Source organism: Pezoporus wallicus, unplaced genomic scaffold (genome assembly GCF_028554395.1).
Source record: "Pezoporus wallicus isolate ANWC-B61680 ecotype Strahan unplaced genomic scaffold, APGP_CSIRO_Pwel_v1 contig_3058, whole genome shotgun sequence".
Classification (NCBI taxonomy): Eukaryota; Metazoa; Chordata; class Aves; order Psittaciformes; family Psittacidae; genus Pezoporus; species Pezoporus wallicus.
This window is the reverse complement of record NW_026641153.1, coordinates 4527165-4549570: the sequence shown is the minus strand read 5'-3', so window position 1 is coordinate 4549570 and position 22406 is coordinate 4527165. Positions and strand designations below refer to the sequence as shown.

At 37.3% G+C, this 22406-nt stretch overlaps 1 non-coding gene across 1 annotated transcript; it reads right to left on the bottom strand.

Annotated features, from left to right (window-relative positions):
- Window positions 1-14575: 14575 nt before the first annotated feature.
- On the bottom strand, window positions 14576-14648 carry TRNAF-GAA (transfer RNA phenylalanine (anticodon GAA)). The gene has a single exon. It is a non-coding gene; the product is annotated as a tRNA-Phe (tRNA).
- Window positions 14649-22406: the final 7758 nt, after the last annotated feature.

Genomic DNA, 22406 nt, shown 5'->3' with positions numbered 1-22406 from the left:
GCCTTCCAGGCAGCGAGAACACAACACACAGCTGCTGTTCCAGGCCAGTGTATGGGAGGATAAGAGGTAATTGACCCTGCAGTTGTTAGGTTAATTCACAAAGGGAAATCTCTTGGACAACTGCTGTTTCATCTGCTCTCACATAAAAGACAACTATACCAGATGCATTCTCTTTATACAAGTTATTCATATAAAGTCATGTAGACTAATTACTTAAATGAGGAGTTCCACAAACACAGGAAATAAGGAATTCTTTTGCTCCGCATATTTCTGCTGCATGCCTGAGTGACTTGAGTCTAAGAAAGCATAGTCTCCACATGAAACTTTTCCTGTGTCGGGACCTGCTTAAAAACCCTTCCCGTGTGGGAGAGGCATGAACAAGAACATCTTTTTTTCCTCCATTAGGCATAACACATAGGTTCTCTTGCTGAGCTGGTCATCCATTTTCACAAAACAGGTAGCAGTTTAATTATCTTGGATACTTCTACTCCCCTGCTGAATTCCTTCAATAAAGTATTGGTTTCACTGGGAGGAGAAAGGAAGTGTATAAAATTAGGAATACACATTGACAGGCACACTGACAGCAAGAGTTTCATGCTGCCATAGTCAAGTTAAAAACCTCACATGCAGATGTCAGATAAGATAGCTTTCTTTACATACAGGAGACTGTTGATTTTACTCCAAGGGTTCCAAAAAAATTATGGTTTCCTGTAATAAGCAAACCCACAAAATCCTGCATAAACCCACAAAAACTTAAGTGTACTCAGGGTACAGAAGAAAATGTGTAGGCCTTAATATGCTGGTTGGGTGGCTTTTAAGATCCATTATTTTTTGACACAGGAGGAAATTATGTTACGCCCCTCAAAGGTTCCCTCCAAGCAGCCCAAGATGATTTGCGATTACTGCGTACATATCTGCTGAAGAGAGACTAAGCCACATCATTTGGAGTCAAACATGAATCTGAACTCCCTAAAGGTGTTCATGCCTGAGGTTTTGGGTTGATTTGTTATAAAATGACCACCTATGTGTATTTATCTAGATCCCAGTCTAAATTTTATGCTTAAAAGAAGTGGGCAGAGTTTTAGGTTAAGATTACAAAGGGAAAAAAAAAAGTATTGGTCAAATCAAAATTAAAGTTTTCAAACTTTTTAGCTTAAGGGAAAAATTCAGAGGAGTTTCTGGAATGTAAACAGGGATTGTTTAACAAAATTAATAGAAAGGTTGAGCTTAACTCTTCGGATGAAAGTCTTAATCTTTGTTAAAAGAAAATGTTTTCTTTTTTCTCTTAATTTAACTCCCTCCCCCAAAACCTCTTCATAAAATTATAGGGCCACATCCCAAAGTAACTTAACATCAACCCCTGCCTGCCAGCATCCCTCGGCTCTACTGTACCTTGAAAAGCCACAAACACCTTTTCATGGAAAGAATTTAAAAGCCCCTCAGACTTATGTATGTAAATACTTACACCTGATAAGTAGTATATTTTGACTGAACACTGTATACCTTCTAGAATATTTGAAGTTACTTTGGTTAAATAATGAAGCAATTGGCAAGTAACATCATTTAAATTCATTAAGGCAGTTCTGATTAGACATTTCCAGGTGATACACTCAGTGCTACAAATTCATGCAACTCTTACTTATCTATTATTCCTCAAAGGTAGTTTATACTCTAAGGCTAGAGCATGAAGGGAAAAGAATACCACTTATAGCGTCTGACATACAGTAATGCTATCTGCAGATGTTCATTCTTCAGCTGCTGTTAGGAGCATTTCCCTCCTAATTGGGCAGTTGCTTCTAGTGAATGAGTCATCTACCCACTGTAAGTATTTCATGTTAGCCCACAGGCTAATTCGTAGTTTAGATAGGAAAAAAGTTAGATTATGTACTGCATTTTTAATTTACAACACTCCCATAATTTTACTGAAGATTTGTGGCATTAAGTGGTGCTTTCCCCCCATTTCTTTAGAGCGCTGGATCTCAGATTTACAAGAAATTTCAACTTTCATCTTTCTAGAAAGTTTTGTACTTCTGATTTGTTTAAAAGTTCATATTTGTAGTGTAAAAGTAGTAAAGTCATTATTTAGTGCTCCTGGGTGTCTTCATACAGTTATATACTTACACAAACGAAGAACAGAATAGCTTAGCAGGGTGTGACTGAATTGGTAACAGATTAAATTTATTTAATTTAGCCATCAGAAAACTCTTCTGTCTGAAACCTTGTGTTTTTATAATAGAGCTCAGGTGTAGTATCGTTTTTCTTGAGTGCCAAGCATTAGAAACTTAAAGGAATAGAAAGATTCCTAGTAAACAAAGGGAGGAAAGGAATCAATCTTCTTTGGGCAGATTTTCAGTCTTGTTACTGCTAAATATTAGACTATTTCTTATATCTTGAAAAGGGCCATATCTGAGTTAACATGTGCGTTACTTATTACTGATTTTCAAAATAGCTACAGCAAGTGAAAACCATCTTAAGGATCCTTTAGCCTTACTTAGCTAACTAGTCTGGCAGACAGATACTGAGAGAATAGGTAAAATAAAGCCATTGAGTTACCCCTCATTTTGAAGTTGCACCAATTGCTTTTTGGATGGAACAGAGAAAAGGACTCGTGTCTGCATTCTAAAAGAAAAGAAACCACAAGTGAAAGAGGAGACTCAGTCTTGGCATGATTATATCTGCTCATAAAGTGATATGAAACAGAATAATATGTCAATATAGTTTCAAAGTACAAGCAAAAATTAAGCAGTCCAAATGGTATATATATTCTGACAGTAAGGGGGAAGAGGCAGAAAAGATCTTCTGCTCATAAAAAGAGGAAGACTGTAGAGGCCTATTCCTTTGAGAAACAGCTGTGTGGTCTGATTTAATCTCTCATTCAAAACAGAAATAGAAGTTTTCCTATGTACATGGAAAAAAAAGTTAGATTTTATGACAACCCAAAGAGTATATGCTACAGGAACACTCAATGATTTGTCATGGAATTCTCTGCCACTTTGAAGTGACTACATGAGTTGCTCTTTACTTTTTGGTCATCTTCCCAACTGTTCTTTATGACTTAATATTAAAAACTTCATGAAAACACAACATTTTCAGCTGAATAAACCCCTTTTTAATGAAATACTATTCTTCTTTTTTGAGACTATCTGTATGTGAAAAAGAGTTGATTACTCTCTCGTGTAGTTTGTCTTAGGAGACTGATCTATTAGGACAGTAAGGACCTGCTGACAATTACTAATCAGCCTAAGCCATGTGTTTTTCTTTCACATCTACTTTATACCTCAGAACCTGTACTAAAGTAGTGAAACCCCTATAAAACAAAAATACGTGTATGAATAAAAGATTTTGCCTTTACTTAGTTTTCAACAGCCTACATGAATTATATGACTTCCAAGGCTGGTGTGAACAATGCTTAAATGTTTTATTTTGGCTGCAGATATTGGCAGTATACTTCAATTAGTTAAACTGGAACACTGGGGATATGTGGGAAAGGGGTGTTCCTATAAAAGTGTGTCATGTTTTAAAAAACATTCTTTGAACTACAGGCTTAGATTTTGCAAAATTATTGTAGTAAGATATGATTTGTGACAAGAGGCCTATTCATGGTTTTTAAAAGCATGTTTGCCACAAGGTGGCAAACTATGTCTACAGGTTTAAATTGAAAAGAGCTGTCAAGACGTCTCTGAAAACCTTTTCTTTCCTGCGCTCCAATAGAATACAGTACCATATCAATGCCTGATGTACCTCTACTATATGCAGATGGAGAAAATTTTGTTCTTATGAAGCAAGACAGCATACAGAGGAGGGAAGAGGCATTCAGCATGCTAATGCTTTTAACTTAGAGCTTCAATCACAGAATATTCATTTAAACAAACTTTCTACATCTTCCTGAGAAAGTACTCTAAACTGCATAACAAAAAGGTATGAATCTATGGCAGCAGCTGCTAAACTTGGAAATACTAATTAACACAATTGTAAGCCTTGCTCGGTGCAACAAAGTTTTGCACTGGGGTCAAAGCTTTTCCAACCTAATAGGACATTTTGAGTGATTTTCATGGGGAATGGCCTTACATGTCATACCAAAGCACTAAGTCTTTTAGAAAGCCCAAACAAACAAACAAACAAACAAACAATTCCACAGCTAGATGATGTTAAAATGTACATGTTGCTAAGATAAGTGTAATGGTACAAGTTAGTTTGACTTGTCTGCATGTGTATTACATAGAATAGAGAACGGTAGATGGCCCTATTATTGGAGTATCAAGGAGAAAACAAACAAAGCAAAAACAAACAAAAAAACCCTTTTTGGTCTTTAATAAAAGGCTTTTACAATAACAATAAATATTTAAAAAGTGTAAAGTTCCTTATGGATAAATTTATAGGAAAGGAATAATTCTGGACAGGTTCCACATCTGCCTTTTATTGCTTCATTGCAGCTGCATTTAGTATCTTAACTTTTGATAACTTCTGATTGTAACTGTCTAGATCAACTCATGCAACTGTAAATAGCAATGCAAATAAACCACTGCTCTGAACCAAAGAACAAGTGCTATGTGAAGAAAACTCTTCGGTATTTTATCAAAGGATAACTAAAATTCGTTAGGTTTAAAAACCAAGCTAACATGGGGGGGGAGGGGGGAGAGAAACACAACCAGCAAATTTTGGTGACTTCTGGGAGGACAGACGCCTCATAGCATGGTTGTTAGGACTTTAATAAGGAAAGCTAAAATATGGATGGAAAAGAAGAAATTGGTTTTGGAGCCTAAATTTTAGGTGAATGGCCTACAGTACCTCTTTGGAGGTAATGAAGGAAAAGTCTGAGAAGATTATTTCTTCCCCTCCTGAGATTCTACACTTCGTTTTTTTCACATCAGATCTGGCCATATTGTATGCACATGTTTTTTTGAGCAACCCAAAGTTAACACTTAAGGGAGCAAATCCTGAGTAGGAGTCATGTTAGGCTGCCCTCTCAATATGGAGTTAAGTGACAGACCTGCTCTAATGGCTCTACAAATGATCCATGCAGAAGGAGTCTTTAAATAGTTGTTGACAGTTAGTGGATCTTTCCTTTTCATTTTTTGAGGCATTCCAGTGCTAATGGAAAAAACAGGAGAATGAAAAGTCATCTATATCTATTCCACAGTGACTCTTCCTTTATCTGTCATGTCAAAACATCATAAAATGTACAAACGCTCACTGACACTAAGGAGTTAATATGTAGGATGAAATCCAGCTTTAGGTCTTTCAGACATCGTGCTTAAAAGAAGACTTAAAAATAATGAACTCAGCAGTGTATTAGTGTCATCACGCTGTTGATAAAGATTCACAGTCCTTGGAAAGACAAGTTTGGTTTACTATTGTAGAAGTATGAATGCACTTTTTGTAAGAAAAACTATCCTACGACACAGATTTTCAGGCTGAAGTACTTAAAACTCATGCCTATGCCTGTGGAGTTTGGTGGCTAAAAACACATTGTGCTAAGAGTTGACAGACTGAATTATTGCTCTGAACAGCTGTGCAACACATCTGCAAATAAGGACAACTAAGCATGGGGATCCTGAACTACAGATAGGCACCTTAGTGGTGCCAGCAGGCATGGATTACTGTGATGGACTGCTATCACAATAAAGTCAATAAAGTCTAAAACCCAGGACAGGACCTCTGCTCAAGGAGATCAGTAAGGCATCAATGCAGAGCATAGGGCGTACGACTGCAATGTGACTTCATCTCTAAAGGAGAAATGTGGAAATTAAGTAGGCAGGTAACAAATACATATATTAGAGGGTATGTAATGCCCTGGTGAACTGCAGATGGAGGTTTTCTACTTTCATGTGTCATTAGACTTACATAACCAACAATATGACCTGACGGTAGATTCCAGAAGTTCAGCTTCTGATCTAAGTGCAGCTCACTCTGAGCAGCCGATCCTGCCATTAATCTGTGCAAGAGCATAGATGCACAGTAAGTTGCACAATAAGTTGTTCCACCTGCTTGCTATGCACAATAAGCAAGCAGGTGGAAACAAAGAAGTGAGATTGTTGTGTTAATAATAAGTTAACAGTTAATAATTTAGAAGAAAAACAGTAGGAAAAGGTATAAAATCTGAAGAAAAAAGGTAAATTCATATGATGGCAAATCAGCAATCCTGAGGATCAGTTTATTCCAAAGAATGGCACATCTTAACACTTCTGCACTTCACTGGCCAGCAGACACTCATCAAGTGACTGTACTGCTGTGTGGGAATATATCTTAGCCTGTATCTTCCCGTATATCTTCACTTATTCCAGGGCAAGCCATAGCTTGTCCCAGCTCATACCTGTATGCACTAGCTATTAAATAACTGTGTGCCTGTAACTGCTGTGCCTAATCCTGCCCTTAGTTCTCCACAGCTGACAAGAAGCCAAAATGAAAGTGACCCAAAGATTTGGGTTCTCCAAAGGAGATTTGGAAGCTATGACATACACGATAAACGACTGTGATCTTGATTGAATTAAACAGACAGCTGCTTTAAGACCTTTCTTCTTCTAAAACTTCAGTTTTGCTTTTCTTTAGTTTTAGATACTCTGTTTATTTTTTTGGCTGCATATATATTATGAAAGATATAAAGTTTCATCTTTTCAATTCCGTTTCTCTGTAGTCACTATCAGTGAGATTTTCTTGGACAGCATGTGATGCTTGGATTTTTATGCAAATTTAACTTATTGTTTAAATATGACACTGGTGATTGCATTGTTTTAATGAAATTTGTTTCATTAAGAACCTTCTGTTAAATCCTCCAATCATACTACTTTAATTAGTTTACCCTGGATTTACATATCAGTGTATAAAGGCTACTATGGACATAGAAGTTCAAATTACAGGTGTTCTAAAATGCTTGATGTTCCACCTAGTTCTAACTGGTTTTTACCTTCAAAGGTTATTGTTACTGAAAAGCATTAAGCTGAGGCTTCAAAGTTTTTACAAGTTATTCTTTCATTTCAGCTGACTTAATCTTGCCAAATAACTGTCCCAGAGCAAGTACATGTTGAAAGAGGAGAATGTGTGCTGGGAGGAAGATCTGCATCATGTTCAGTTCATTATGGGCGGTAACCCATCAATCAGGCACAGCCCTTGAGAAGGCCTTTAAAGTAGATAAATTGAGTACCAGACACACCCAAGAGCTGGATTTACAGCTCAGAATTTCTTTTACTACACAATATAAATAGTGAACATATCTGTACCAAAAGAAAAAATCAAACAGTTGCACATTTATATTCTAACAACAACAGGGAGAGAAGAAATGTGATTTTGATCTTGTGTTGATTTGTTGGCAAGAATTTAACATTGAGTTTGCTAAATTCAAGTGCAAGTATCAAACAGCAGATTGAATTCATATTCCCTGGTTAAAGGTGCAATTTAACCAAGAAATATGTCTATTAAGACATATACTGTACAATGTCTACTATAAAGAAGTGCAGCTGTGTCCAGTTATTTGATTCTTTTTTCTTTTTACTATTTATCTTCTTTGTATTTCTGTACAGTAATTTCACCTCTGTATCTATAACATGGATGTGCTAGTGGTTCTGCATTCATAATAATAATATCCTGTTCCCATACACTGTTTTTCCTTGTTAGAGCTATATAGAACAACTTCCAGAAGGTACCGCTATTGATACCCTTTTTGCATGGATGAAGAGCTTTGGTATTACAATTCTTAGAACCATTTCATAGAAAATACACTTTATGCTTATGAACTCATGCTTGTCTCTGCTCTTCAAAATTGCTTTGCCTAGCCCATTGACCAAATCTGTCATCTGTAACATCTTTTATTAAAGCAACTGGTATAACTCGGAAAATAATCAAAATAGTTTAGGGAAGTCTTCCTTTAGGTTGAGAGTGAACACCCTGACTGAATATATCTGATGTGTCGCTAGAGAAAATAAGTTTGCTTTGCATTTTAGCTGAATTTACATAACAGAAAGAAGTTATTGTGAATTCCTATACCCATAATCTTAGAAAGGATTAGAGCCTGGGATAAAGAATAAAAGGAGTTAATACACACATACACAACTTCTAAAAGGATCTTCAGGAATTTAAATGCCAAATGATATTTAATGTCTGTGAATTCTCCATCCCTGGCAGTGTTCAAGACCAGGTTGGACGAAGCCTTGGGTGAGATGGTTTAGTGTGAGGTGTCCCTGCCCATGGGAGGGGGGTTGGAACTAGATGATCTTAAGGTCCTTTCCAACCCTAACTATTCTATGATTCTATGAAATACAGGTACCCAAGTCCCATTTGCAGACCTGGCTAAGGCCACTGTGGTTATTTTGTTGGGTAAGATATAGAAAAACTTGAAGTTAATTCCATGTGCTTAAAACCTGAATTTGATCCTTCACCTCAAAAATACTTGAAAATTCTTTCTTGGGGATTATTTTTAGGGAATAAGTGATTAATAAATCAGGTTGCTAAGCACTACCAGCTCCTGTAAAGGTTAGAAGTGCCTCAGTGCTCTACCTCCTAGCTGAAAGTGTCAGTTGTTCCACTTCCAGGCTTCTGCTTTATTTCTGTGTTTTAAGCAATACTGGACTTTTATTGCTTTTGGCAAGTAGTGGACATGTATTTGATGTAACACAGTCTCTAATTCTGCACACAAAAGAGATTTTGATATGAAAATTGTAGTATCTTTGGATCAGTCCTTAGGAAAACCAGAGGAGTATTATGTTTTTATTTTTTTATTTCTCTACCAATTATATATCTAAATTCTTCCATGGAGAAAATCTTGACAGAACAGAACAGATAAGAAAGATTCATTCTCTGTACAGTGGTAGGAGGTTATAAAATACCTTAGCACCAAGTTTAGAACCACAAAAGCTATCCTTTGTTAGCAGTGGGGAAGTAGTAATTTCCCTTTCATTCACAAGCTGATGATCTTCAAGAAATGGACTTTTTTGAGAAATGTAGAAGAAAAGCGAAGTACTCTTAAAAATTCTGCAGAGCCAGTTCCTGTCAAAGTTCAAACACTGATGGATAGGACTTTCTGAACTGTGGACCAAGATTTACTGTTCTGTGGTTTAGAGCTCATGATTAGAATAGTGTTAAGGAGCTTTTTAAACGGTAATTTCAGTTAAGGGAGCAGATAAGAGAATATGATAATTCATGGAAAAACATCTTTAACTGACAACCCATTGATTTAATATTTGGTGAACTGCTCTTCTGAAGCACGTCTTAGTCTTTTTCTAATCTATTAGATTAAAAGAGATTTGTTTTACTTTATTTCAAACAGGGACTCTAGCAATACCACTGCTCTAGAGTTACTTCAATAAGATCAAAGACCCTATTATGCTTATTACAATATAATCAGTATACAGAGAACTCTTGACCAGAAAGTTTAAATAGGACAAATATTTTTGTGCAATACTGAAGAATATGTGTTGTGACATTGAAGCACATGACTATAAGAAAAACCGTACGCAATCATTTTGCATTTACTGGGGGCTAAGGATGTATTCGTGACTGAGCACTCACCTAAGTAATCTTTTATGTCTGTGTGTCAGGGAACAGTGGTTGATGACTTTAGTTAGGGACATACCTGCTCTTCAGCATGCTTGTAAACCCAAAGGACAACATTGTGTAGAGAGTAATTGTGAACCCTGTACTACTTAATTCAATTTATAGAATTGTATTTCTCCACATTCCCCCAAACTGGATGAATGAAATAAGAGCAAGGAAGAAAACTAAACTGCACAAAAGGCAGCCCTTCTGAAGAAAGAATCAGGTCACCATTCAGAAGTGTTGGAGGTCATGTTTTGTGGAGTGAATCTCATGTTGTTTGATGCAAAAAGGAGACTGTTGCTGTTTTCTTCCCCTCATATAAAGCTGAGGGTGACTAAAGAGGTGCTAATCTAATGAGGGACTGATCAGCTGCAGAAGGATAGATGACATGACTGAGAAAAAGGAACATGATGAAGAGGTGTATGCAGGTTCCTCATCCTCCAAGCATTCTGAAGAATGTTCTATGAGGTCTGTGACATGTTCAAACATCTTTGGTAGTGGAACAGTGATCAGCTATTTCAATGGAGCTCAGAAATGTGTGCCAACAGGGTCAGATAGGTGTATCTAGGCAGAGAAAGGAAAAATGTAAACCTCAAATGGGGTTGTCATGGCACAGATCTCAGAAGAATGAACAAATGTTCCAATATTATTCCTGTTTCTCTTACGTTAAAAAGTGAAATGAATATATTTCATAGCATTACATTCAGAGTGGTTTTTGAGGGAGGTGAAAGAAAAGGGCAGGCAATATTTTCTCATTCAGAGTAATATCAGAAATATCAAGTTACAGATGTGTATAGTCTTGCACCTTTATTGGTTTCATATCTGTTAAAGCATGTGTCTTGTGACTTCCCTTCTTGAAGAAATTAAACGTTGTTTTTAGCTCACATAGCGATGTACAGCTTTTGTATGATTTGAGCCTGTAAATATTATGTTGCCATGGAAGCTAGCCTCAGATGCCCCAGGAAGTTTTCAGTACATTTTCAACAAAAACATGGAAGAGAAGTTATTTTTTTTTTAAATCATTATTTTTCTCAAAGAAGAGTCTGTCTGAGGCTGGTAGAGACCTTGTCACTGAGCTGTTTTGTCCAGAAACAGGAGTAGTTCTATACTATCAAGATGAGGTAGAAATTCCACAGAGGTGAGGATCAAGACTGGCATCTGTTTTTTAAGAGCTCAGGTCAGTAATGGGAAAAAAATTAAGTATACTAAGTCCCTGCTTAAATGATTCAATATATTGGCAAAGCAACACCAAAAAGGGTGGAAAGAGAAGCAGCAAGCCACCCAATTCTGTGTAAACATAAGGTAGCAGGTTTTAATGCAAAAAAAGATATGCAAAGAGAAAAAGGACTTTTTAAAATCATCATCTGTTTTGGCAGAAAAAGGTGAAGGGCCATATCCAAATTCCACTGAGGTCATTGGAAAGTCTAGTGTTTACTTAGATGAGGCTAGACCTAGCCTTAAAAGTCAAGCTGGTTTCTTCATATTACATGACAAATGTTGCTCAGGAGGAAAAGTACAGATAGACTGAGGTGTGTAGGCTATGCTTAGCCAGCTGGCGTGGAATACACTGCTGATGATGGTCCTGGGCAGATGGTTGGTTTGGATGTCTGGAAGTTTTAGATTTCCACTAGCCCATAGAAAATCAAAAGATATCTGAGGTAACAATTTGGGGCCAGCACCGGCTGATGCTCCTGGATCACTAAGTTTTTTACCCCGGACATTAGAGGATGTATCTATCAAAAGGTTGTGGAAAATGAAGATCTATACATCCAGAGATCATCTGAAACAGCCGTGACCTGGGATCTTTCTCATCTGCTGCATTTGTCACAGAAGTACTCTGACCAAAAGCCTGTCCTTTAGCTCAGAGCCTAGCTAAGATGCATACTTAGGTGTTTGGAGAACAGCTATGGCTTCTCTGTCTATTTTGATTAGGCATGTGTCCCAAAACGTTATAGCTGGGTTCAGGAGACTTCATGTGACAGCTGTGGCTGATGTTCATCCCTCCCAAGTCTGGTACTAACTGCTTCTCCCTCCGCCGGAAAGCCTGCATCCCCTTTCATCCATGTTTCTTACTCAAGTCCACCCGCTTCTGCATGACTTTCCTTTCCCATGAGCAAAGCAATCTAACTTAATGCTTCTTCTGCTGAACAGTAAAACTGAACATTTTAAAATTTGCCTTTATCCAGACCAACAACAATTGAAGGTTGAATTAAAAAAAAACCCCACAAACAAAAAAGGAGCAATCTTTTTAAAGCATCTGTCCTGTAGAAGAAAAAGAGTGATTTTATTTATTTTTAAACCTATTTGCTGACCAAGAATGAAAAAAGCTTAACATTCTGTCACAGTTGAAAGATGTAATGAAAAATACAGCATTTTCTCTTTATTTAGAATTTTATCTTTGCTAGAAATTCTCCAGTTCAGGGAAATAGCATGTTTCTGTTTTCTAAGATGAGCTATCGGATGAGTAGAAGGACTATGACCATGGTTAGGAATAATTGACAGGAAAGCCGATAGTTTGGGAAAAGGGATAATCTGGAAGAGGAGTCCTAAATTAATAGGTAAGATGATTTCTAGCAGAGGGAAGAGAAAATCTAATGCCCAAGAAGTAGAGGAATAGCTGAAAAATACATTGAAATCTGACAAAGGTGGGGTTGGCTGAACTGACGGGAGAAAAAACTTACGTGATCAGCCAAAAAGAAAACTTTGAAGTTACCTTCCAAAACTGTTTCAAATGTTTCCTTTTTCTTATTATCAGCAAGTCTTGATGGAAAAGAAACATGAACTTTTTAATTGGGAGAGAGCAAAATAGATAGCCTGATATCACTTGTACAAAGGATGACTGCAGTATAATACTGCTACAGGCAACAGTAAAGCTAATGTCTTTAAGCCAACTAAATCATGAAATGTTTATTTAACTTTCAAGACCCCCACAACTATCATAATTTCTTTTGTGATTTCTCCTTTACCATTCCTTTTCCTTAGATGTCCGGCTAATGTTTCAGGGTTGACTTTAATGTTCTCCCAAAGGAAATAGCTGAAAGATCCAATATGGTTTCTTTTTTAGAAGCCAAGAATATTTTAGCCCTGTCAACATTTTCTTACATGGGAGCAGGAATAAATGACACATGGAGACTGCTTCATACCACTGTTAACAATTTGACGTTACTTTCCTGAAATACTTTATTTATATAAGAAGTTTTAAATAAAGATACATCTCTTATAAAGGGTTTTTATGTGTGATATTCATTATTTGCCAATAGCTTTAGATTGTGAACCTTGGAACATATTTAGATTATGCTACTACAGCCATAGGTATTATTTGGTTTCTCTAAGCTTGCTCTGCATCTGATTGGCAAAGTTCCAGTCTGTTTCTAAAGCAGAAGTCTAATAAATAAAAATGGAAAGAGCATAATTTTGACTTCACTTCTTTCTGATGTTCTAGGGCCAGTCACATAAACTTGTTAAGGAGCAATTGAATAGGTACACAAGAGTATGTTGGTGACAAAATAGGTAAGAAGTTTGCTTTCCTAATCAGTCCCTCAGCAATCAGTAATATACCCAGGGGACAGGTTCATTACATGTGAATTTGATCAAGATGGTGCTGAAGTTGGATTCTGGACAAATGGAACTGCTTGTTGAGTGAACTGCTCAACATCAAATTGAAGCTTACACATTATGCTATATTCTCAGCTCAGAGCTCTCTCCCAGTCTCTTTGTTCTAAGTGAAAGTTATTTGCATGTATTCAAATGGGAAAATGAAATTGTCAGTACAAACCTGGATTTATTTTTTTTTTACCTAGTTAAAATGTGTAAAAAAATGTCCATTATTAAAAATCTTGAATAAATCTTCTTTATTATTTCTTTTTTCTCTCTTTTTTTTTCCAGCAGAATATTTGATGGCTTGGATATGGCTTGTTCCAAGACAGCCTAGGTCACTATGAAGATACCCTCTTTCACTAATAACCAGTCTACTAATGTTAACAGATGTAGTGGACAGAACATTGCATGTTACAAAACATCTTCAAGAAGCAAGGCAAAATACTGCAACCTGAATTTCATATTTGAGAAGCAGCCTTTTGCAAAGATATGAGCTGGTTATTTTTGTCATGTTGCTCTCACTGTGGTGAGTGTAATGTAGATGCATTCTGACAGTTCGTTGTTTTCACTGGCATTATAAAGTTCTTTCTTCCTAGGACCCTAGTGATACTGTTCCTTGTGTTGTAGTAAATCTAACCTTTGCTTGACTTTAGTCAAATTTGCAGAGGACTTGTCCATTCTTCTGATCATTCTTCATAGGATTTCTGGGAAAGTGCAAGATGCTTTCAGTGGTTAACTGCTTTAACCCTTCTCTGCTTACAATGAGGGCAAGCTGTCATCCTGAATGTACATGTCAACCATGTTTTAGCTTACAGATTTAATCAAGGCAGCAAACTGGTTTTGTCCCTCCAAACCCTCAAGTTTCTTAACTATCTGAGTGAAAAGACTTCTTTCTGAGGACAGGAAAACTGGATTTTTATTGTATCACTGAAATCAACTCTGAATAGAAATGTTTTATATGGCTTGTGTGGTGATTTGTCAAACTAAAGGCTCTTTACTGATGTGAAAAGTGTTTTACTGCTTTAACATGCAGTGATTATTTCAGGTATGCAGCACTTTACTGTAACAAACTTGAAGCTTTAACAGCGGTGGAGCTGGTGCCTAACAGTTTGTCATTGCCCATCCAGCTCACTGATGTATAAATAGAGATTTATAATAGGCGGCTGTATAAATAGAAGAAAGTATTTGGCAGAAAGGTTTTGAAACATGGCATTAGCATGAATTCTTGCACCTCATGTCCCCAAAATAGTTAGCATTTATAGATGCATCTTTCTGGTACCCCATTATAGCCATCATCTTTTCTGTTTTCTGTAGGATTGGAAGTAATGACCTGGAAGTGGTATGATAATAAGTAAAATAACGCCTGAAACGGCTGCGACTCATGCCAGGGCTATTATCGCCGAGGGCTCTATCCAACCACGCCCCAGACACTACCAGCGTTAAGCAATACTGCCGAAACCCGGGATCGAACCAGGGACCTTTAGATCTTCAGTCTAACGCTCTCCCAACTGAGCTATTTCGGCAGGCAATAGGTAAATTAACAGAAAGGGTAAGCGAATATAAAACTTTATCACTGAGGACACACAAAGTTCCTGCGTGATCTGGTGCTTTAACCAGTTTCAGTTTCTTTCCCCACCCACATTTCAGGGGAACAAGAAGCAGTAGAAATGTATGAGAAATATATGGGAAGTTAGGAAGCTGCTTCCACGTTAAGCACTGATATTTCAAGAATTAAGGTATGGATTTTGAAGGCATTCAATAAAATACTCAAAAATGTTATTTTTACAAGAAATCAGTAGAAATTGAAAAGTGTTCTTGAAATCTCACTGGGTAATCGGACATGTAAATACTTTTCAAATTCAGTGAGTTTCCAAATGGTGAGTCCAAGTTTGCATGGAGCTAAAGCTTGAAAAAATAGACAACTTTCTAAGCTCTTTTCTGCCTTTTGAAGGAGATTTTTTCCCCTTTTTATTCTGTTGGTACTGCACATAACTGCACTACAATTATTAGCCAAAAAGGATGAAATAATGCACTTTTGTAGCTTTTGTTTTTTTTTTTCAAATAGGAAAATTATTAAAATCCCTGTGTATAGTCCTAGAGTACTTACTAGGTTTCCAAGTTTGGAGACCAATGGTTAAGTTAATAAATCTTAGCTAAATTAATCAGACCTTGTACTTATCTCATTGTGCTGATTAAATCTTATTTCATGTATGTTTCCAGGACAACTTGGCATAGGGCTGCTCTGCCTCACTGTTTGCATCTTTGAAATGGCAACGTCTGACTTACTGTATGCTCTTAGGAAATCAATCAGCACAAAATGAAGTAGTTACTGTCACAGACTGAAAATTAAATAGAAGAAGAAATTAAGGGAAAACCTTGCTTAAGCTGAAGGCTTTTAGTACAACTGAGTTTGCTAGAGTTCTCAAAATACATTATTATCTTGCAATATATTGGGCTATTATTGGCAAGCCACAGTCCTTCATTTGGAGGGGCTGAACATCAAATTCTTAACTGACTCAGTCCAAAGACTGGCTTTATGTCTAAGGTGAAAATGACTGTTGAAGTTTCCTCAGGCCAAATTCACTGCATCCAGATTTCACAGCTTAGATGTAGCAGTCAGTGCAGTGTATAGCAGTCCTAGGCTACTTCAATACATAAAAGAGCGAAGTGCCTGGAGGGGTAATGGAGATCTTGGGTGAGCTGTCTCTCAAGGCTCTAACCTGGGCAAAGGTCCTAAGAAAATCACACTTGTAAGGTGGCTGCCTGAAAACAGATTGGATGAAGCTGAAGCTTTTCCACTTTTATTTACAAATAAATCCTTCAAACATTTTCAGTGCAGTTTAAAATAGTTCAAATCATTTCCCATCCATGGCCTTCCTTCAGATGACTTTTTACAGTTGGATCAGGATTTTCCTAGGTGTGGAAATAGCTGGGTGCGAAAAATAGTTTGCTGTATACATACACTTTTATATAGATGTGACAGTAAACATATGTTACATTCATTTCAATTATTTTATCCCACATTTTGAAAAGAGTATATAGGATTTCTGGTCTTGGTAGAACAGGTTGAGGACAACTTCCACAGTCTCAGAATTGTTCTTCCTTTCAGCAATTGTTCCTGTGCATGTGTGTATATGTATGTATAAACACATACACACACGTATATACATATGTATACACATACACATCTATGTTCAACTATATATAACCAGAATACACTGCATAATGCCTGATTTCTCTACATTTGTACAGCTCTAGTCTTAACATTCAGATTAGCAACTGTTTATGAATGATTCCTATGATTATACAAAGCAGTGAAAACATGCAGTGAAACTAAACAGTTTGCCAGGACAAAGCAAAACTTCACTTTTATCTACTTCACCTTCAGGTGCTGCTCCAGAAGGATGTATATCTGCCATGGGTTTCGCTCTATACCTGCTTGAAATAAATGTTTCCAATACCTTTGAGTACTCCATTGATGATGGTTGCTTATGTTTAGCAACAGAATCGAGACTTGATCCAGATGTAGAACAGGCTAATTAATTCTCATTGCATATCTAGACCACAAAAAAAGAAGACCTGAGGCCCTCAGAATGGGAACTTGGAGGCATTTTTCTTAGACACAAACCATGATTTAAGAAATGCTGCATTGGCAAAGAAGGGATTTGCCTGAGATTGTCTATTGAAACATTCCTGTCCCCCTACCCATTAAGGCTGGCGGGGGGTACCACGATAATACATGAAGACTCCAAGGGAATTTGGAGTTACAACAGCTGTAAGATCAAGGGTGCAAGGTAATCAGCTCACAGTGTAGAAATACACATTTTTGTTTCCAGTCTGTCCTCGTCTCACTTATAAGCATATATAATGTGTGTTAGGAAGACAAACAGCAAATGCATTGAATATACCACCGGGAACTTCAAAATTACATAGCAGGATCTTTTCTTTTTAAATTTTTAATAAGAGAAATGTGGGGTTTTTCCTAATAAATCTCCTGCAGCCAGTTTTGCAAGAGTTTGTCAGGGAGACAAGAGGTGCATGACTTCTGTTGTTCTCTAGTTCAGAGTTCCTTGTTGTTTTCCTCTTTGGCACCCAGAATAGGTTAAAATTATAATGGGAAGAGTCTTCTGAGAAGTAACTTAGAAGAATTGTTTAATAGAAAGCATATGTACTTCTCCTTAAAGATCTGAAGTAGAATTTTGTCCTGGGTTCAGCAGCAGCAGTCATTTTTCTCCTTCCTAGTAGCTGGCCAGTGCTGTGTTTTCAGCTTCAGCCTGAGAACAGTGCTGATAACACCAATGCTTTAGTTATAGCTAAGTAATGCTTACCCTGATCAAGGAATTTTCAGTCTCTCATGCTTTGCCAGTAAGAAGGGGTACAGGAAGCTGGGAGAAAGCAGAGACAAGACACCTGACCCAAACTAGTCAAAAGGGTGTTCCATACCACAGCATGTCATGCCCATTATATAAACTGGGGGGAGTTACCTAGAAGGCCCAGATCACCGTTTAGGGTAGGGTGGGTATCAGTTGGCAGGGGGTGAGCAATTGTATTGTACATCACTTGTGTTTATTTTTTTTTCCCCTTCCCTTTTTAGTTTTATTTATTTCCCCTTGTTATTTCCCTTATTTTTATAATTATTAGTGGTAGTGGTAGCAGTTTTTTATTATACTTTAGTTACTGGACTGTTCTTATTTCAACTCATGGGATTTAGGTTCTTTCCATTCTCTTCCATCCTGCTAGGAATGGAAGATTGGTGGAAGAAGAGAGGGGGTGAATGAGCTGCTAAGTAGTTCTGAGATACTGGCTTGGATTAAACCACAATAGATTGCTTTATCAGTTATCTTTTGAAGTGCACATACCAGGGATGTGTTCTTTTATTGCCTGTCTTCAGTTCATTACATTTGTACCTAACCTGTCTGAATAGATTTTAGACATGACATGACTGCATTTTTTTATTCCTACTGGAAGCAAAAAACAAAGTCCAATCTTTTATTTGTGAATGATGGGAAGAAATAGAAATACTTTTATTAAATTATAATAAATTTCCAAAGCAGCTGAACTTCACAGTGCAAAAAGTATATGTTATTAAAAAAAATAAATTAAAATATCTTCTTATTATCACCCCTTACATTTTCACAGTCAGCTGTTGAGTGTAGGAAATAAACTTTCCATGCAAGTTTCAATGCCTTTTCCCCTTTAAAACTGCAATTTTCCAAGAAGTTACTGAATTTTGAAAAAGCAGCTTAGAAAATACATCAGATTGAAGCACAAAGCATGATAACAGAAAGCTGAGTATTGAATCTGAAATTTAAAATTAAGTATTTTCAAATGTGTGCGTGTGGGAAAACCAATGCCAAAGATTTTTCAGGAAGGTTCCCATTTTGTGAAAAGGCCTTCCTCTGTCTAAAAATTAATTAGCGTGAAGATTTCAGCAGATCCATTTTGGGGAACAAATTGAAAGTAAGCAGCAGTTGAATTACCTGAATATGCCCCAAACAACAGGACACAGTTTTTATCATGTTTTATTAATATTTCCCATCCACAGTGAGTGTATGGAAGGCTATTTCCTCCAAATGATAAAACCTCTGTCTGAAACCCAAATATTATCTGTTGCATCCATGTACATCAGTTTCCACAGGCAAAATCTTTAGTTTCCCTAAACATTTTTGCTGAGCACATGAACCTGCACTATGAGGATTTTTGCCTCCCACCAAAGTGCCATCAGGATTCATGAGAGAGGCAGGAGAACACACACCTTGTTCTCCAGCTGCACTGAAGCATAGCTGCAGAGCACACTCAGCCTCTTTTCACTCTCCCCCCTCTCTACAGGGTGACCAGGCTAAGGATGAGTAGTTCTACTTTTCCTCAGGAGCCTTGTAATTGAAGCATGCCCCTGGGAGACAGGAGACCTGACTTCAAAGCCCTTCAGTGCCCTGTATTTACCACATTCCAGGAAAGTGCCAGAATTTTCTGGGCTGGAAGCCCTCTAAATCTTTCCTGCGCCATCTTTCACATTTTGTATAAAATGATTAAATATATGTTGGAGCAGGGCCTGGAGTTAGAATTTTGGGCTTGTTTTACCTGGGTACTGCAGAGACTTGGGCATTTTTCTCTCCAACTCTCTTGCTCCCTGTTTCCTTTCCTTTATACTAAATTAGCCTGTGCAAAGTGGGTGATCTTATATAGGTGAAACTATAAGACATTAGTACTAAAATGCCTTATATCTTCCAGCTAGAATCCCATTCAATGTGTGGACTGAAGTCCCTGCTAAACCAGTATAGCTTTGAACAGTCATAGAGGGAATCAGTTTTTTCTGTGTTAAACAGCAAAAAGCTTTGTGATACAATGAAGTCTTTAATATTAATGGGGTACTACAATGTCTAAATAATAGAAAATCTGGATAATACAATTTTAAAAGAGACATCAGGCATAAATCCAGAGCAAGACATAGAGGTAATGTGGGAAATACTCATGGTGTAGGAAGAGTCACTGGGGTAAATCTGGGCTTATATATATTGATCTTAGTGCTGGCCATGCAAGAGAAATTACTCCACCCATGAAGCTTCTGCACTGGTCCATACTGTGTTTTGGGAGAAGTGAGGCTCCTCCTCACATGACCAATTCATGCCTTAGAGTGCTTTTTAACTCAGGCTCAGCAAAAAACACTCACCTCCATGTTTATTCTGGGGTCAGTAGTTTCTGGAGAAGAATAGGTACCATGGAGCTGTCCATGAAATAATAAAGCCTATCTGACCTAAGCTGACCTTTTCTTAAGACATCTTCCCTCTCTACATCCAGGACATGGTTAATCCAGCATCTGGGCAATCAAACTACGGAGAACTGCAATCTGACTGCAGACAAGATGGGAACCAACATGCAGGGTAAACAGATGCAATGTTTCAATTGGGAGAAATGATTATGTATGAAGAATGATGGTGGGGATGGTGGTACTCATCTTTCACAGCCTGGGGTCATGTGAAGATGCTGCGTAAAATTCTATCTGTAGTTTTTAGTGCTGCTTATTTAGGAGTTCTAAATCCTGCCCTGACCTAAGTCTGTTGATTTGTGATGTGATGGTTTGCACACAAAGGTTTTGTTGGGTGCAATCAAATCAAGTCTCTTTTTTTATTATTATTTGTTTTTTTTTTCCAATGCAAGTAAAATAACCATAGGTGTTAAGACAGTGATGTTGTTGTGCAGCAGCAATTTTGCAGTAATGCATAAATTTAAACACTCTAATTCCTGTTCACTAATTTCCATCTCAGGATGTGTGTGGTAGAATTCCCTGGTGCAAAGTTCATCTGTGGTTTCCTTAATAAAAATATGAACTGCTGTTTATGAAGAGAGATTGCAGGGAACTCCTAGGTTGCGAGGTTGCAAGAACCTAAATGTATTTTAAAGTGCAGGGGAGGGTGGGTGCCTAAGTCCCTCAGGTTTCTAGATCTAAGAGACTTAGGCAGCCATATCCTATTGATTCATTTCCCCTCCACTCTCCTGAGCATAGTTTGTTGGTCATATATCCCTGCTTGAAAGAATGCTTATTGCAGTCAGATAAGGAATATTCCTTTGGCTCTGATTCAGATGGATTTGAAAAGTATGATTTTTCTTGGAAGAAAACTGAATCCTTTAACTGTTTTCTCCTGCCACCACAGCACAGCTACTGATTTACAGCAGCATGAGGTCTACTTTTCCGTCTACATAATATCTGGGGAAAGCTTATGGCAACATAACGTGTAAATGAGTATAAGCAGAATGTGTTTGCTTTTCCTTCCTGCTTGTCTATACAGAGTTGTTCTTGACAGTATCTGTTTTGTATTGAATGCTGCACATCAGAGGTTCTTTACACAGAAGTTTACACTGCAGGTGACGCTCCCATTTGCCTACTGGGAATAAGCTTCATAGCTTGCACTATCTGAGAGCAAGAAAATACAGCAAATCCACTCTCTCCTGGAGTAAAGTAGGCAACAGAATCTGTACCATCACCTTAATGGGTGTTTACCAGGGGAAGACAACTTTAAAACCTGGATGACTCTCCTGGAAAATGATGCTAGGGAGATGCTGTGAACCAATGTTTTTGGGTAGCCTAACCTTACTTCTTCCCTATTTGGCACAGGAATTTGCTTTCCTGAGCTGCTCTGAAGATTCCTCTGTCTTCTGGCCAGTAATGTGTCTGGGTTTCCCAGGGCAAAGTGTGTCAGTATCCTGCCAAGTCATTTCTCTGGTTTTAGACTTTCCCCAATCTACTGCTCATTTCTGTACTTACATATATAGACCCAGGGGTCAAAGAGATAAAGAAATCAACAGCAGCAACAACATAAAAAAAATAATTAATAAACTTAAAGATTAATGAGTATTCACTTATTCTTGGTTTTCCCCATAGCTCTACTATCTTTCTGGTATTTAGACCATTTCTTTGCCTTTCCACGTCAGCAGTCAGGGACTGAGAATACGCCCTACTGGTCAGAACAAATGGCTTTCGGATTCTTACATGTTTTCTATTTGAAACATTCCATACTTTAACAGGAGGAAAATTATAAAGCTCCCTTTCAACATCTTGTAATTTATTACTTCTTTCATGAAAGGATTAAATGCATTTGCTACAAGCAGAATCTTGGATTCTATATAACCCCCAAACCTTGATTGATTCTAATGTGAGTTTTTGTGAACATACTTCTCATGCCATGAAGTTTGATGGGTCTTTGGAAGAGCTCTTAGATACTTCACAAGAATGCAATTTGACCATACAGTTAGTGACTAAAACATAGCTGTCAACATGAATGTTATTGTTTTTCATAGATGTGATGAAATCTTGTGTAGTGTACATTGGTCTCCAGCATAAGTCCTTCTGCAGCAAGCAGTCGCATGCAGTTACCTGGTATTAACATCGTAGATATATTAAACTCTTCATCTCAACAAACCATACCATTAGATAAGCACATACCCTTAATTAAGCATATTTTACTGATAGAGATTATTATTATTACTCTAGATAGATTGTATCAGTAGTTAATTTCTTTCACTCTTACATGGCAGCAGTTTTCTACATGTAGTTGGTGTTCCCTCAGTATCTGGCTCATACATATGTAGTTTTGTCTGCTAGACTGGAAAGAAAACAAAAGAGACCCCCAAAACCTACAAAATAAAATACAAAATCATATCACATTTCTGGGCTTTTTTCAGTGTTTCAGTCTGCAAAAAATTGATCTTTTTTTAATCTTTTTTTTTAATCTTTTTTTTTTTCCCTTTTTTCAGGCAATATAAGTCCCTTTAGGTGTTTGATC